This window comes from Capricornis sumatraensis, chromosome 2, assembly GCF_032405125.1.
Source record: "Capricornis sumatraensis isolate serow.1 chromosome 2, serow.2, whole genome shotgun sequence".
In the NCBI taxonomy this organism is placed as follows: Eukaryota; Metazoa; Chordata; class Mammalia; order Artiodactyla; family Bovidae; genus Capricornis; species Capricornis sumatraensis.
In genome coordinates this window covers 219268607-219287476 of record NC_091070.1, presented here as the reverse complement: position 1 = coordinate 219287476, position 18870 = coordinate 219268607, and positions in this window count along the sequence as shown.

Below are 18870 nucleotides of genomic sequence, written 5' to 3'. Positions count from 1 at the left end.
ACTTGCTTTTTCCTATAAAAAATGTCAATATTTTACATGACATTTCATAGTCTTCTGTAACAAAAGCAATAACAACATAAAACGGTCCGGGCACCACATGCAAACCATTTTATAAATAGTAAAGTGCCAGCCAGGCTCACAGACTGTATCGATACTAGTTTGGCAACGCCCTTCGGATTTTCGATTTAAAGGGAATTCATCTCAGACCTTCCAACAAAACGCCCTAGGGAGGACCTTCTCTTTTCCGGGAAAATCCCTAGTCTGGCGGCTCAAGATTCCTAGCCTACTTGTGCAAGGCCCCCGGCAGGCTGGACGGCAGCGGGAGGGGAAGTTCTCTCTTGCGTCCGGGTACCCTGTGAGCCAGGGTGGCAGGCACCCCAAGGACAAGGCCAGGCAGCAGACCCTCCCTGCACGGCCACCTTGGATGTAAGTAGGCCATGCCCTGTCCTCCACGCTCTCTGCTTCACCAGCAAGATGAAGGCATGTAACCGGAAGTCCTCCCATCCACTGCGCCCCACCTCCATTGCGCTCCGCGGCCTTGGAGTCCTCCGGCTGGGACAGAGCCTCGTTCTTCCGAGCCGTGCACACCACCTCTCTGATCAGGACGAGGCGCTCTTCCTGGTCCTCTGTGCCAGCAGAGGCAGAGGCCGAGTTCAGCCCTGGCCTCCTCTGGCCCCCAGGAGCAGGTGCTGTAGGTGATGATATCCTCTTCCGAGGCCCACGTTCCCCCGCTTCTGGGCTCCACGCTCCCCTGGGGCCCGGCTGGTCTCCTGGCTGCTCCTCTTGGGCCCCTTCATGAGACCCTCCTCTTCCAGAAAACCGAGACCCCCACCACCGTTCCAGCCGCTGGGGATCCCACATTCTACCCAGCAGCTAAAAGTAATTTTTCACCTGGTTACTTCCGTATTTCTCCCTCCGCCCTCCTCTCCCTTCCCAACCACCGACATGCTCCAAATGGCCTAGCTGAAGCCTCCCAGCTAAACAAGAAACGAGCATCCACGCGCGACGGTCTAGGGCGTGCCGTGGGCGCCCCCCAGAGCCCCCTGCAGAGCAGGACAGCTGTCATCCCATCTGCCAGGTGTGTTGGCCGCTGACCCCGAGCCCCCCGGGGAGTTGACCTCACCCAAGACTGCACCCAGCCCGACCACAGGGAACCTCTCCAGGCATCACCCATCCAAGGGTGGCATCGTGCGGAGAGTCCACAGGCCCAGTCTCTGCCTCCTTGGGCGATAGGTGGAGAGGGCCGTGCCCCTGCAGAGCTCCCCGTGGGACCCGCCGAAGCCACCGCCGCCTCCCGGCTCCCTTCTCACTCCACCCCATCCCGCCTCTCTCCCTCACAGGTGTTTCTTTCTGAGATGGAGCTCCGTGGGCGAGGCGTGTTTCCCGGGCAACCAGATCTAGGGCAGTGGGTACCAGGAGGGTACCCAAGGAAGCAGGCTCAAAAGGGAGTCAGGATCTGGACCACCTACCAGCCAGCTGGACAGGAAGGGCCGTCACGGGCCGTGGGTCACGCTGCCCCAGCCCCGCAGGCTGTGGTGGCACCGTTGTGAAGACTTTCCTGGATTGGGAGCCACAGGGATCTCTGCGCATGTGAGTGGGCACGGCAGCTCAGGCGTTTGAGCAGTTCGGGGAGGTGGACCAGCGGGCTGGATCTGAGCGATCAGATGGTGCCTGCCTGGTGCTCCCCAGGGGCCCACCGGGTACCGGCCAGGTGCTGTGAGGTGTCCTGGGCATGCTGCCTAGTCCCTGACTTCTCTTCCCCAGAGCCCAGCACCTCCCAGCCCCGCACACAGCGGTGCCCCCAGAGTTGTCTACCCCAGCGGGTTCCCAGCCGCCCAGAACACACGTGCCCCCTCCGTGTCCCCAGCCACCGCCTCCTCCCCATCGCCTTCTCCCCCCAGGCAGGTGCGTGCCCGTGTGCGTCTCTCCTTTCAGCTGAGGCTGCCTGCTGACCCCCTCAGCCTCCCTCTAGAACCTCTCCGAGTAGACGTGCCCCCAGCCTGTCCTCAGAGCTCACGCGCCAGTCCCCCTGGAGCGCCCCTGGCCCCTAGAGTGGAGGCCCCACCCCACACACGGGCCCCTCCAGGCTCCTCCTTCACTGAGGGACCCCCACGGCCCCCACTCCCAGGCTCCAGGTCAAGGCAGCCCCTGTGCCTGTTCTCACCCCCACCCCGGCTGTCCCCCTAGCTTACAGTCATAGCAGCCCCACCTTAAGGTCCTGACCCCTTCTCCTCCGGGGTATCCAGACCCCCAGAGTGGCAGCCTACATCTCGGCTGAGATAATAGCCAGGGTTCAACTTGTCTGCCAGCTCTGACTGATGGGGGAGGCCCCCGGAGCCTCGGGTTGAGAAGCGTTCTGAGGCGGCAGCTGCTGGACCAGCCGTGCGCATCGCAGGACAGGGATAAAGGGCTGAGGCCTCAGGGTGCAGGCTCTCGGTGCCTGGGAGCTCCAGGAGTCCACGGGGCGGCCTTCCCTTCCTCACCTCCCCCGCTTTTGCCCAGGAGAGCCTCCAGGCTTGTGGCCAAGTGAGCAGGGGGACCAGTGAACCAGCTCTACAAGGGTGGTCACCCTTCTGCGTGGTGGGCCCCCAACTCAAAGTCCACACTTTTCCCCGCAGGGGGTGAGGGGTGAGGGTGTCTCCTGCACCCCTGAGACTATGCTCCCCGAGAAACGAGGTACCCCCTCTTCAAGAAGCAGCTGAGAGCATCCATCCTAGCTTGGGGCAAAGGGTCCAGAGCTGGTCCCCTGCACACTGGTGAGCCTGTACCTGCCCGGCCTCCCTCCAAGAGGTCAGCACCTCCCAGAGCACCACCCCACACACACAGTCAGTGTGAACAGTATGGCCAAGAGCCAAACAGGAGCCCTGGAGCATTGTTAATCGACGTGGGCCCCCAGAACCCGGTCAGCAGGGCGGGCTCCATGTCCAGCGTGCTGTCCAGCCCCCTCCAGCAGGCCCGGGGACGTCCACTGCCCTACCTCCCACCTCCTGTGTGTGCGCCAGGTCCTGCTGCCCTGCAAAGCGGTTTCCCGTGGACAGCGGCCACACAAGTGCTTGTCAGGAGCCATGAGCACCAGCCTGATGTTCCAGAGCCTGTTTAGAAAGATGACGTTTTTTAGCTGATCTTTAGCCATTGCTATACCTGTTTAAATACAAGAATTAGCACATCTGTCAACAGCACTCAGTTCAGTTCAGTAGCTCAGTTGTGTCTGACTCTTTGCAACCCCATGGACTGCAGCATGCCAGGCCTCCCTGTCCATCACCAGCTCCCGGAGTTTACCCAAAGTCATGTCCGTTGAGTCGGTGATGCCATCCAACCATCTCATCCTCTGTCATCCCCTTCTTTTCCTGCTCTCAACCTTTCCCAGCATCAGGGTCTTTTCTAATGGGTCAGCTCTTCGCATCAGATGGCCAAAGAATTAGAGCTTCAGCTTCAGCATCAGTCCTTCCACTGAATATTCAGGACCAATCTCCTTTAGGATGGACTGGTTGGATCTCTTGCAGTCCAAGGGACTCTCAAGAGTCTTCTCCAACACCACACTTCAAAAGCATCAATTCTTCGGTGCTCAGCTTTCTTTATAGCCCAGTTCTCACATCTACACATGACCACTGGAAAATCCATAGCCTTGACTAGACAGACCTTTGTTGGCAAATTGATGTCTCCGCTTTTGAATATGCTGTCTAGGTTGGTCATAACTTTCCTTCCAAAGAGCAAATGTCTTTTAATTTCATGGCCACAATCACCATCTGCAGTGATTTTGGAGCCCAAGAAAATAAAGTCTGTCACTATTTCCGCTGTTTTCCCATCTATTTTCCATGAAGTGATGGGACCAGATGCCATGATCTTAGTTTTCTGAATGTTAATTTTAAGCCAACTTTTTCACTCTCCTCTTTCACTTTCATCAAGAGGCTCTTTAGTTCTTCACTTTCTGCCATAAGGGTGGTGTCATCTGCATATCTGAGGTTACTGATATTTCTCCTGGCAATCTTGATTCCAGCTTGTGCTTCATCCAGCCCAGCATTTCTCATGATGTACTCTGCATATAAGTTAAATAAGCAGGGTGACAATATACAGCCTTGACGTACTGCTTTCCCAATTTGGAACCGGTCTGTTGTTCCATGTCCAGTTCTAACTGTTGCTTCCTGACCTGCATACAGGTTTCTCAGGAGGCAGGTCAGGTGGTCTGGTTTTCCCATCTCTCGAAGAATTTTCCACAGTGAGAGTGGGAATAAGACACACTCTTAGGGAGAAAGGTGATTCAAAACAAAACACAGGGCGGAATGAGCCTGGGGGCAGCCCCCATAGCCATGACCCTTGCCCTGCACTCCTGGGGCCCTGGGACACAGCATCACCAGGCAAGGGGGCCACTGCCACCCTCCAGGCAGGACTGCAGGAGTGACGGGCCCGCAGGGCATCCAAATAAGTGCTCACACCCCAAAGTGTTGTCCAAACCACGCACCACCAGTCCTTCCATCCTCTGGGTGGGAGGTCGGGAGACAACTAGGAGCAGTCTGTATCACTGGACAATTTTGCCAGGAAAAGGGAGGCTGTTCCTGTTACAAATGGGTCCCCAGTGGCCAGGGTCAGTTGATTCAAATGATCAAACTGTGACCTTCATGCAGTATAATGCCAAGCAGGGAGAAGGTTCCCTGGTTAAGGGAACACAGACAGGTGTTGGGCAGGCTTCTGTCTGCTGGGGCTAAAAGCAGCCTGTCAATTCCAGGAACAGAAATGGATCGATGCTCCCCAGTTCCTCCCGAAGCTTTGGGGGGAATAATCTCATGTGTATAATCTCCACTTAACAGGACCAAAGTGATCTGTGAGGCCACCAGGGCCCAGGGCAAGGTGGGCAGTGTTGTCACAGGGACCTACTGTGATTTTTAAAGATGAGGAATAATTTCCAAAGTGACAAAGACATTTAGCTATTGTGCCAACATCAATGACATTGACGGCAATAATCACAGCTGTGGACTCCTTTGAGAATCCAAAGGTAATAATAAAATTTCCAGAGAAAATCCACAAACAATTCTGCCATCTTGAGAACAGGACTGATCTGAAGCATGAGGCTGTTTTCAAACAAATAGGCCAAATCGTATGCATCTAGGCAGTTGTAGGAAGAGTCAGGACCCATCATAGGGATCACAGGCTATGGGGAGCTCTGCCAAGTGATGGAGAGGCTCCTAGACAACCTCATGCTCTGGGGGGTCCCCAGACCTCCAGCACCAGCATCACCTGGGACCCACCTAACCTGAATCTGCTTTTGATAAGATGCCCGGGATGTGTGTGTGTGCAGGTTGTGGATTGAGAAACACCATCTGGAGGACTCCACTGTGTCTTTGCCACGATTAACACCCAGGCAGGTGACCTGGAGCTCACCGAGGTCTGTTTTTCCACGTCTGGGGTTCTCTGCAACCTTCTCTCTCCTTCCCACACCTTCCATCCCCTGGTTAGTAGAGAGCGGTGTGTAGACCGATTCCATCCACCCGCGGTCTGTCCATCTACTTCTGTTCCTCGTGCCTGGGTCCCCTGCCCCCCAGAACACACACAGCCCGTGGGGACCACTCTGCCAAGCACATGGACCACTCTGGCTGGAGGGAGCCAGTTCTGGACAGAGCCGGGTTCCCTCTGTGCTGTCTGCTCCCACTCTCCCCACGTGAAGATTCTTCTCTGACTTTCCCGTTTCCCATCACCTCCCTGGCAGGGGCAGCCAGGATTAAAACCAGCCTGTCCGGGTTTGGCCTTTAGCCTGTGGTTTCTCCTCCAGTGCACCTCTGCAGCTGGGGAGCCAGGTAAGCTGAGGCTCCAGGGAGGGACGTGGGGAGGGAGGGGTGCTCGGGCCCAGCTCTCCATTCACAGAATCACATGGAGCCTCAATTTGCCAACCTCAGCTCTCCTTGCTCAGTGACCAGGGGTGTGTTTATTTGTTTTCTCATCAAAAAAGACCACACAAGACTTCAAACATCTTACATCCATGTGTTTGCTTCTATTGTCTGAAGAGCCCGATGAAATGACCAAATAAAGGTAAACTGAAATATAATCTGTAGTAACAACTGGAAACAGAGGAGGATTGTGCTCAAGGAGAATAAAGACAATAATGAAAATTTGGAGGAAAGGATAGATTCCTTAAAGACCTAAGTGTTTTTAAAAGTGTCGAAAAATGAATAACTCATTTTTTTTCCAAAAAAAAAAAAAACACAACAACTAAATGGGTTTAAGAGCAGTCTTTAAAAGAATAGCTGAAGAGAGAAGTGGTGAACTAGAAGACAGATAAACAACAAATATCCAAAGTGAAGCATGAAGGACAAAGGAAGAAAAATGAAGAGGGACAGCGAATGGAGATTTGAAGGAAAAGATTAGCACATGTTAAGTCTAAGTTGAGGGGAAGAGAAGAGAACACGAGTGGGGCAGAAGCAATATTTGAAAAGATAATGACTGAGAATTTTCCATCACTGATGAAATACATCAATTGACAGATGATTCACAAAGGTTAGTGAACTCCAAACTAGAGAAAGAAAAAGTAAGTTATACCTAGACACTTCACAATGGAAGTGACGAAAAACAAAGACCAAACACACTCTCCTAAAAGCAACTGGAAATGGCCATGATTACCTGCAAAAGAGCAACTGTTACATGGACAACTGACATCCCCAAGGAGACAGTGAAAGTCAGAAGAGAACGGGTCTTTAAGGTGCCTTTAAGGTACTAACAGAAAATAACTATCGACCTAAGGTCACATTCTCAGTGAAAAAAAGCCTTTAAGAATAAATGCAAAATAATGACTACACAGTCTCAGGCAAAAAACTAAGAAAATCCATCACCAGAAATCTATTATCAAAGAAAATTCCAGCATTTTCCTCAAGAAGAAAGAAAATGATTCCAAAGAGAAACCTAGAACTACAGGTGGGAATAATGAGCAACAAAATTAATAAGTATGCACATAAATCTAAATGAAAACTGATTAAAATAATAAGGAGAAGTTAATGCGGTTTTAAGGTTTCCCTGATGGCTCAGACAGTGAAGAACCCGCCTGCCAGGGCACAGGAGACGTAAGAGACAACGGTTTTGGTCCCTGGGCCAGGAAGTCCCCCTGGAGAAGGGAAAGGCAACCCGCGCCAGTACTCTGGCCTGGGAAATCCCGCGGGCAGAGGAGCCTGGCGGGCTGCAGTCCATGGGGTCACAGAGTCGGACACGCCTGGGTGAGTAGCACACAACGTGCTGTGGTGTTAACTAGAGGGAGAACTCGGCATGTGAGAAGGACAGCGTGTAAGTAAGGGGGCAGGGGTGAGGGAGGAAGGTGAAGTCAAAGACCAGCCTCCCCACGCGGAGAAGTATAACCAGAGACTGCCTGGCTCGGTGGCCCCAAAGTTCAGTCCACGAAGGCCTGGACCTCTGTAGGCGAAAACCAGCAACGACGGCAGCAACAGAAAGCCCAGCAGGAAAACTGCCCTGGTCCTAACCAAGGCGGGAAATCATGGTTCCTGAGAAAGCACGCCCACACCAGCCCTCATAGAACTTATAACCTACACTCATGCCACGTGTGCGGCTCATAAAGCTGCAAGTTTCTAATCTATGCTAAAGTGTTGCTGTACTATAAATTCCCCTGAAAACTGTACCCAAGAGGATGTACATGATTTCTAGAGGCGTTCATCTTCACCTTAGGCCTCAAAGAATATCCACACGAGTTTTTAACAAAGGAGAGCTTCCCATAAAAATTAATCAAACACACGACAAAACAAGTCACCACCAGTGACGTGTGCAGAAACAACAGATGGTGAAATCTGACCTGAAATCTTCAGACTGTCATTTTCAGTCACAGATTTAAAACGCGCCTGTGCTAGAAACAAAACACAGCTTTGTGTGCTACCAGTTCAGTTGCGTCTGACTCTTTTCAACCCCATGAACCGCAGCACACCAGGCTTCCCTGTCCATCACCAACTCCTGGAGCTTGCTCAAACTCATGTCCATTGAGTCAGTGATGCCATCCAACCATCTCATCCTCTGTCATCCCCTTCTCCTCCCACCTTCAATCTTTCCCAGCATCAGGGTCTTTTCCAATGAGTGAATTTTTCACAGGTGGCCAAAGTACTAGAGTTTCAACTTCAGCATCAGTCCTTCCAGTGAATATTCAGGACTGATTCCCTTTAAGATGGACTGGTTGGGTCTCCTTGCAGTCCAAGGGACTCTCAAGAGTCTTCTCCAACACCACAATTTGAAAGCATCAGTTCTTTGGTGGTCAGCTTTCTTTATAGTCCAACTCTCACATCCATACATGACTACTGGAAAAACCAAAGCTTTGACTAGACAGACCTTAGTCGACAAAGTAATGCCTCTGCTTTTTACTGTGCTGTCTAGGTTGGTCATAGCCTTTCTTCCAAGGAGCAAGTGTCTTAATTTCATGGCTGCAGTCACCATCTGCAGTGATTTTGGAGCCAAAAAAATAAAGTTAGTCACTGTTTGCATTGTTTCCCCATCTATTTGCCATGAAGTGATGGGACCGGATGCCACGATCTTAGTTTTCTGAATGTTTAATTTTAAGCCAACTTTTTCACTCTCCTCTTTCACTTTCATCAAGAGGCTCTTTAGTTCTTCACTTTCTGCCATAAGGGTGGTATCATCTGCATATCTGAGGTTATTGATATTTCTCCCAGCAATCTTGATTCCAGCTTGTGCTTCTTCCAGCCCAGCGTCTCTCATGATGTACTCTGCATAGAAGTTAAATAGGCAGGGTGACAATATACAGCCTTGACGTCCTTCTTCCCTGATTTGGAACCGGTCTGTTGTTCCATGTCCGGTTCTAACTGTTGCTTCTTGACTTGCTGTGCTCTATAGCACACAGTAAACTAGAAAATATAATTTCGCAGATCTTAAAAAGATTCAGAACTTACAGCAATTTAAATTACAATAATCAACATCAAAAATACAAGGGACAGAATTAACAAGCTGTTTGATACAGATGAGGAGAGAACTAGTAAACTGGGGGGGAAAGCAGAAGGAATTATCCAGAATGCACCACAAAGAAACAAGGAAATAGGACATTTAACAGAAGGGCTGATAAGTGAATATTAGGACTGAAACTAAGTCGCTCATCGTATCCGACTCTGGGACCCCATGGACTGTAGCCCACCAGCCTCCTCTGTTCCTGGGATTCTCTAGGCAGGAATACTGGAGTGGATTGCCATGCCCTTCTCCAGGAGATCTTCCCAACCCAGGGATCCAACCCATGTCTCCTGCACTGGCAGGAAGGTTCTCTATTTTTTAGTGCCACCTGGGAAGCCCCTTCTAATGAGAGTGTGTATGCGTGCTAAATCACTTCAGTCATGTCCAACTCTTTGTGACCCTATGGACTGTAGCCCACCAGGCTTCCCTGTCCATGGGATTCCCCCGGCAAGAATACTGCATTTCACTAAAGACAAGGAGAAATCTAAAATCTGAAGGAGGGAAAACAAGAAGGAAGAGAAACAAGTGGAGAAGGGCTTCCCTGGTGGCCCAGTGATTAGGGATCCACCTTGCAAGGCAGGTGCGGCTGGCCTGATCCTTGGTTGGGTGACTAAGATCCCACATGCTGTGCAATTCTGCAAAAAAAAAAAAAAAGAAAATCTTCTCCCCAAAGCATATAAAAGTTATGTTTACAGTATACTGTAGTCTATTTAGTGTGCAATAGCATTGTGTATTTGTTTTTTACATGTATACCTTAATTAAAAATTCTCCATTGCTAAAAGTGCTAACCATCATCTGAGCTTTCAGTCAATCATAATCTTTTTCCTGGACAAGGGTCTTGTCTCTGTGTCAATAGCTGCTGACAGATCAGGGTGATGGTTGTGGAAGGTTGGGGTCAGTGTGGCAATCACTTAAAATAAGACAATAAAGTTTGGTACATCAATTGACACTTTCTTTTATGAACAATTTCTCTGTAGCAGGCAATGATGCTTGATAACATTTTACCTACAGTAGAAACTGGAGTCATTCCTCTCAGATCCTGCTGCTGATTCAAGAACCAAATTTACTACGTAATATTCTAAATGTTTGTGGTCATTTCAACAAACTCCACACCATTTTCACCAGGCATGGATCCATCTCAAGAAACCGCTTTCTGTGCTCATCCGTAAGAAGCAACTCCTCATCTGTTCAAGTCGTAGCGTGAGATTGCAGCGATTCAGGCACAACTGTGGCTCTAACTGCAGTTCCCTTGCTGTTTCTACCACATCTACAGTCGCTTCTTCCACTGAAGTCTTGAGCCCTCAAAGTCATCCGTGAAGGTTGGCATCCAATTCTTCCAAACTCCTATTAATGTCAATGTTTTGACCTCTACCTATGAATTGCAAACATCCTTAACGACATCTAGAATGATGAATCCTTTCCAGAAGGTTTTGCTCGGATCCACCAGAGGAATCGTTGTCTATGGCAGTTATAGCCTTGCAAAATGTATTTCTTAAATAATAAGACTTGAAATTCAAACTTACCCCTTGACCCATGGGCTGCAGAATGGATGTTGTGCTACCAGGCATGTAAACATCCATCTTGTTGCCCATCTCCACCAGAGCTCTTGGGTGACCAGGTACGTTGTCAATGAGCAGCAATATTTTGAAAGGAACCTTTTTCCTGAGCAGTAGGTTTTAACAGTGAGCTTAAAATATGGAGTAAACCATGTCGTAAGCAGTAAACCAGGCTTTACTGTTGCATTTCTAGAGCACAGGCAGAGCCGATTAGCATAATTCTTAAGGACCCCAGGCCTTTTGTAATGATAAATGGGAATTGGTTCCACCTTAAGGTCACAGCCTGCATTAGCCCCTCATAAGAGAGCCAACCTGTCCTTCGAAGCTTTGATGCCCGGCCTTGACTTTTCCTCACTATGAAAGTCCTAGATGGCGTCTTCTTCCAACAGAAGGCTGTTTCACCTGTGTTGGAAACGTGTTGTTCACATGCCACCTTCCTGAAAATCTCAGCTGGATCTTCTGGAGAACTCACTGCAGCTCCTATGTTGGAACCTGCTGCTTCACTTCCACTTTTACATTTAAAGACGCCTTCTGTCCTTCAGTTTCCGGGACCAGCTTCTGCGAGTTTCAGACTTTTCTTCTGCACCTCTCTCACCTCTCTTGCCCTTCACAGAGTTGAAGGGAGTTAAGGTCTTGCTCTGGCTTAGGCTTCAGAGAGTGCTGTAGCTGGTCTGATCCATGCAGACCACTAGAACGTCCTCCCTGTGAGGCTGTTTTCCTTTCGCATCGTCCATGTGTTCACTGAGGCAGCACTCTTAATTTCCCTCAAGAACTTCTTTGCATTCACACCTCAGTGAATCATTTGGCATAGGAGGCCTAGATTTCGGCCTCTCTCAGCTTTTGACTTGCTTTCCTCACTAAGCTTAATCACTTCTAGCTTTTGATTTAAAGTGAGAAACATGTGACTCTTCCTTTCGCTGAGCACTTAGGATTATGAATTGGGCCTAATTTCAATATTGTTGTGTCTCAGGGAATAAGGAGACCTGAAGAGAGAGAGGGAGGTAGGGAAGCAGTCATTCCGCACAGCAGTCAGATGCACACATTTATCAATTAAATTCATCACCTTTGATGGTGCCCAAAACAACTTCAGTAGTAATAGGAGAGACTGGAGAAGGGAATGGCAACCCTCTCCAGTAATCTTGCCTGGAGAATTCTGTGGACAGAGGAGCCTGCTGGGTTACAGTCCATGGGGTGAAAAGAGTCAGACATGACTGAGCAACTGAGCAATTAACATGAAGGTCACTGATCACAGATCATCATAACAAAACTAATACTGAGAGTTTTGAAACATTTTGAGAATTACCAAGAGAGTGTGTCAGTCACCCAGTCAAGGCTGACTCTTCACAGCCCCATGGACTGTAGCCTGACAGGCTCCTCTGTCCAAGCGATTCTCCAGGCAAGAATACTGGAGTGAGTTGCCATTCCCTTCTCCAGGGTATCTTCCCAAGCCAGGGACTGAACCTGAATCTCCTCCATTGCAGGCAGATTCTTTACTGTCTGAGCCACCAGGGAAGCCCCATTTGAGAATTACCAAAATGTGACATAGATACACAAAGTGAGCAAATACTGCTAGAAAAAAAGACACCAATAGATTTGCTCAAAGCAGGGCTGCCACAAACTTTCAATCTGTAAAAAAAAAAAAAAAGGCAATATCTGCAAAGTGAAATGCAATAAAATGAGATATGCCTATAATAATGAAAGATAGCTAAAAATCCCCATATTATTGGAAGTCAATATGCTTCTGAATAACCCATAGGTTTGAAATCATCACAGGGGAAATTGGAAATTATTTCTATTGAACAATAGCAAATACTACTTAACAGAATTATGAGATGCAGGTAATGTTGTGTTTAGAGGAAAATATATAGCCTTATATTGTCTGTGAGGTGGGGAAAAAACACTAAAAATAAATGAGTTAACCATTCATCTCAGGACATTTGGAAAAGAACACCAAAGCAAGTCAAATGAAAATATCAGGAAAGAGCAATAAAAGGACCACGGATTAAAAATAAAAAGAAAATATGTATTAGAGTAGATACACACAGAGGTTATTTGGAAAAACCTAATATTCGTGTCACTACACTGTGAGATCCATTAGGAATAAAGAAAAAAGGCCTAAGGGCTTCCCTGTCGGCTCAGTGGGTAAAGAATCCACGTGCAATACAGGGGACAAGGGTTTGATCCCTGGGTCAGGAAGGTCCCGGGATGAAGGGAATGGCTATCTACTCCAGTATCCTTGTCAGGAACATCCCACTGACAGAGGAGCCTGGCGGGCTGCAGCCCACGGTGTCACAGAGAGTCAGTCACGCCTGAGCAGCTCAGCACATACAGCACACAGTGTCAGCACACGGAGACTCCAAGTGCACAAGCAGATAACATCGAAAATAAGAGAAACACATTACAGGTCTTCAGATATGAAAAGAGGTAATATGGGTATTGTTTCAAAAGCCCAACAATTTCTCCAAATAAGCCTGAAAATTTAGATGAAATGGCCAATTTCTAAAAATTTAGCACTCTAAGCATGGAAACCCTATAATCATTAAAGAAACTGAATCATAAGTGAAAATTTTTTTCCCTCAAAGAAAACTCCAGATCTAGACAGCTTCACTGGAAAATTCAACCAAAGAAAAAGCCAGGATACATAAATAAATTTTATGAATCCAATATACTGAAATAGTTCAGTTCAGTTCAGTTCAGTCGCTCAGTCGTGTCCGACTCTTTGCAACCCCATGAATCGCAGCATGCCAGGCCTCCCTGTCCATCACCATCTTCCAGAGTTCACTCAGATTCATGTCCATCAAGTCCGTGATGCCATCCAGCCATTTCATCCTCGGTCGTCCCCTTCTCCTCCTGCCCCCAGTCCCTCCCAGCATCAGAGCCTTTTCCAATGAATCAACTCTTCGCATGAGGTAGCCAAAGTACTGAAGTTTCAGCTTTAGCATCATTCCTTCCAAAGAAATCCCAGGGCTGATCTCCTTCAGAATGGACTGGTTGGATCTCCTTGCAGTCCAAGGGACTCTCAAGAGTCTTCTCCAACAACACAGTTCAAAAGCATCAATTCTTTGGCGCTCAGCCTTCTTCACAGTCCAACTCTCACATCCATACATGACCACAGGAAAAACCATAGCCTTGACTAGATGGACCTTAGTCAGCAAGGTAATGTCTCTGCTTTTGAATATACTATCTAGGTTGGTCATCACTTTTCTTCCAAGGAGTAAGCGTCTCTTACTTTCATGGCTGCAGTCACCATCTGCAGTGATTTTGGAGCCCCCCAAAATAAAGTCTGACACTGTTTCCACTGTTTCCCCATCTATTTCCCATGAAGTGATGGGACCGGATGCCATGATCTTCATTTTCTGAATGTTGAGCTTTAAGCCAACTTTTTCGCTCTCTTTCACTTTCATCAAGAGGCATTTTAGCTCCTCTTCACTTTCTGCCATAAGGGTGGTGTCATCTGCATATCTGAGGTTATTGATATTTCTCCTGGCAATCTTGATTCCAGCTTATGTTTCTTCCAGTCCAGCATTTCTCATGATGTACTCTGCATAGAAGTTAAATAAGCAGGGTGACAAGATACAGCCTTGATGTATTCCTTTTCCTATTTGGAACCAGTCTGTTGTTCCATGTCCAGTTCTAACTGTTGCTTCCTCATCTGCATACAGATTTCTCAAGAGGCAGGTCAGGTGGTCTGGTATTCCCATCTCTTGAGGAATTTTCCACAGTTTATTGTGATCCACACAGTCAAAGGCTTTGGCATAGTCAATAAAGCAGAAATAGATGTTTTTCTGGAACTCCCTTGCTTTCTCGATGATGCAGTGGATGTTGGCAATTTGATCTCTGGTTCCTCTGCCTTTTCTAAAACCAGCTTGAACATCAGGGAGTTCATGGTTCATGTATTGCTGAAGCCTGGCTTGGAGAATTTTGAGCATTACTTTACTAGCATGTGAAATGAGTGCAATTTTGCGGTAGTTTAAGCATTCTTTGGCATTGCCTTTCTTTGGGATTGGAATGAAAACTGACCTTTTCCAGTCCTGTGGCCACTGCTGAGTTTTCCAAATTTGCTGGCATATTGAGTGCAGCACTTTCACAGCATCATCTTTCAGGATTTGAAATAGCTCAACTGGAATTCCATCACCTCCACTAGCTTTGTTCATAGTGATGCTCTCTAAGGCCCGCTTGACTTCACATTCCAAGATGTCTGGCTCTAGATTAGTGATCACATCATCATGATTATCTGGGTCGTAAAGATCTTTTTTGTACAATTCTTCCATGTATTCTTGCCACCTCTTCTTAATATCTTCTGCTTCTGTTAGGTCCATACCATTTCTGTCCTTTATTGAGCCCATCTTTGCATGAAGTGTTCCCTTGGTATCTCTAATTTTCTTGAAGAGATCTCTAGTCTTTCCCATTCTGTTGTTTTCCTCTATTTGTTTGCATTGATCGCTAAAGAAAGCTTTCTTATCTTTTCTTGCTATTCTCTGGAACTCTGCATTCAGATGCTTATATGTCTCCTTTTTTCCTTTGCTTTTTGCCTCTCTTCTTTTCACAGCTATTTGAAGGCCTCCCCAGACAGCCATTTTGCTTTTTTGCATTTCTTTTCCATGGGGATGGTCTTGATCCCTGTCTCCTGTACAATGTCATGAACCTCATTCCATGGTTCATCAGACACTCTATCTATCAGATCTAGGAACTGTAATACTTACAGCAATAAAAATGAGCAAACAACAGCTACACTTGAATAAAACTCACAAATATAATTTTGAACCAAAAGAGTGAAGTACAGAAGTATATCTAGGAGAATAGTCCCTCGATTTGAAGGTCAAAACCCTGTGCAGGTGGTAAAGAATCCGCCTGCCAATGCAGGAGATGAAAGAGATGCCGGTTCGATCCCTGGGTCAGAAAGATCCCCTGGAGTAGGAAATGGCGATCCACTCCAGTATGCTTGACTGGAAAACCCCATGAACGGTGGAGCTGGGCAGGCTCCAGTCCAGGGGGTTGCAAAGAGTGGGGCATCCCAGCACACACATGCGTGCACGCACTCTGTCACGATGACAGCACACACACATGCGTGCACGCACTCTGTCACGATGACAGCACACACGCGTGTGCACACACTCTGTCACGATGACAGCACACACATATGCGTGCACGCACTCTGTCATGATCACAGCACACACACATGCGTGCACGCACTCTGTCACGATGACAGCACACACACATGCATGTACACACTCTGTCACAATGACAGCATGCACACATGCGTGCACACACTCTGTCACGATGACAGCATGCACACATGCGTGCACGCACTCTGTCATTATCACAGCACACACACGTGCGTGCATGCACTCTGTCACGATGACAGCACACACACGTGTGCACACACTCTGTCATGATGACAGCACACACATGCATGCACTCTGTCATTATCACAGCACACACACATGCGTGCACACACTCTGTCACGATGAGCTGGGAGTCACCCACTTTCTGGGAAGAAAGGGCAGACCGTTCTCCCACAGCCAGGACAGCACTCACAAACCTTGGCTCTTACAGAATGGAATCACACAATTAGTCCCAGACCCTGACACCGCCTAGGAAACTGAGCTGCATGTCCGTGATGAGCTTGTACGCGCCTCTCTTCATCCTCTGCCACTTACTCAAGGCCTAAGCTACACAGCTGGCACTTAACAAAGTTTTGCTGGTTGAAGAAAAAAAAAAAAACCTAAGTGTCTCTTTCCACTTCTCAGATATATTTAGGCTGTGGATCCCATCAAAGAAGCTGAAAGCTTTGGCAGTTTGGAAAATGCTGAGAATAACAAAGAAACATTTCCAAGACACAACCTGGAACTGCCCCTACATCTTTTACAAAAATCTCCCACTTGCCTTTCTTGACAAGTACACTCCCTCTTCATAACTTCTTTCCAATGCATGGAAAAATCCTGGAGCTCAGAACAGCTCTACCACCACTACACTGGAAACCTCAGTCCTTCCTACATCATGACATCATTCATATCAATGCTGTTATAGATACAATATATGTTAGAGACACAAAATGTTAAAGGGAATGCTTATGAGCAGACTTTCTGATGATACATTGGGCTTTTCTCTACTTAGTTATCTAATGGGGAAGTCCCACATTCTTAACACATTGAAAAAAAAAAAAAGTCCTCTGTTGCCAAGAAGTTTTCAAAAGTTACTATTTTTGTAGAGCCTATAAGAATTCAGCACATTTGCTGTGCATGCTGACTGGGCAGAAGCGTTTAACTCGCAGACCCTATTTCCAGAGCCGGGCTGCCATCTGGGCTGGGCACAGATGTTTTGGCAGGACAAGAACTCTTCCAAACACAAGTTTTTGTTCATTGTATTAAAACAAAAGCAGCCCTGTTAATTTCAGTCCCATTCAGGACCAAGTTTGGCGGGGGGGTGGAAAGAATCAATATTTGCTGAGAGGAGAAGAACAAAATCAGTAGGGGGAAAACAATTATTTGCTGGCTTTTCAGAGAATATTACAAATAATGACGGTTCCAAACCATAAGAAAACTGGTAAAGAATTGCCTGACACGAGCCCTTTAATCTGTGGTTCAGTTTACCCTTTGGTTCACCCTTTCTATGGAGAACTTGAATCCGTGAAAATTTGTGTAGGAATACAAACTAATTGCCATGCAAATACCAACCCTCTCTGGAGCTGAACGCTTTCAGCTGGAAGGGATCACGCAGCAGCCAAGCTCATCGAGACATGCTCAGATCGGCAAGAGGGCAAAAGATGTTTGCCGTATACAATTGCGAGAGTTTAGGTGCCCTCGAGTCAGGCAAGCATAATATATTTCACAATTCCAAGCATTAGGCATTCTGGAAAAATGAACTGATTCCAGCCGACTCCTTCAAAGTCAGCCAAGAAAAACAGACCCTGTTTCTTCTACTAGCTACTAAATGTCCTTCCTTAAGACACCATGAAATTAAAAGGTGATTGCTCCTTGGAAGGAAAGCTATGACAAACCTAGACAGCGTATTCAAAAGCAGGGACATCACTTTTCCCACAAAGCTCCATGTAGTCAAAGCTGTGGTTTTTCCAGTAGTCAAGTATGAATATAAAAGTTGGACCATGAAGAAGGCTGAGCACGGAAGAAATGATGCTTTTGAATTGTGATGCTGGAGAAGACTCTTGAGAGTCCCTTGGACAGCAAGAAGATCAAACCAGTCCATCCTAAAGGAAATCAACCCTGAATATTCATTGGAAGGACTGATGCTGAAGCTGAAGTTCCAGTACTTTGGCCACCTGATGCAAAGAGCTGACCCATTAGAAAAGACCCTGACACTGGGAAAGATTGAAGGCAGGAGGAGAAGGGGACAACAGAGGATGAGATGGTTGGATGGCATCACCGACTCAAAGGACATGAGTTGGAGCAAGCTCTGGGAGATGGTGATGGACAGGGAAGCCTGGCCTGCTGCAGTCCATGGGGTCGCAAAGAGTTGGACACAACTGAGCAACTGAACAACAAGATGTTATTAAAGCATAAGCACTGGTAGAAGATAAAACAATGTCTCATCAGATGCGATCATTCATAAATAGATTATCACTCAGTAGAAATCGTGTTCTTCCAGGAACAAAGGGATCGTTAAGCCCACACATGAGTCACTTTATTAACATGGGGATTCAGGTTGGATTTCTTGAAGCCAGAGGCTGGCCTCTTTCAGGATGCCAGGATTCCTTCACAGATGGAGAAATCAAGTGTCCCTGAAATCAGAGAGAAGGAGCTTTCTGATGGAGAGGGTGCGCACGTGTGCTAAGTCACTCGGTCGTGTCTGACTCTTTGAACCCCATGGGCTGGAGCCCACCAGGCTCCTGTGTCCATGGAATTTTCCAGACAAGAATACTGGAGTGGGTTGCTGTTTCCTCCTCCAGGGGATCTTCCCAACCCAGGGACTGAATCCGTGTCTCCTGCACCTCCTGAATTGGCAGGCAGATTTTTTTTTTTTTACTGCTGAGCCAACCTGGGAAGCCGCTCTGATGGAGAGAAGGGCATTGAAATCGCTCTCTGCTGTTTCAGGACTAGACTCCCAGCTCCTGGTGCCCACATCAGAGGTTTCTGTGCCTTCCGCGATTTGCCCAGTACACCTGAGGATGGAGCAGGTAGTGACAGCCGCTGACTCTGTTTGCTGGTGGGAAAGCTGAGTCAGCGCTCCGTGAACCAGCCGGGCCAAAACGAACCTCTGACACAGCTCTGAAACGGCTCCCCCATCCCAGGGCCTCATCCGTTCAGACAGTGACCAACTGTGCTTGTGCGGCTGGGCGTGGCCCCACTTACCACCTGGGTGGCTCCTGCTGGATAACCCTAGACTCCAGACACTGACGTTCCACACAGCTTTCTCCGCG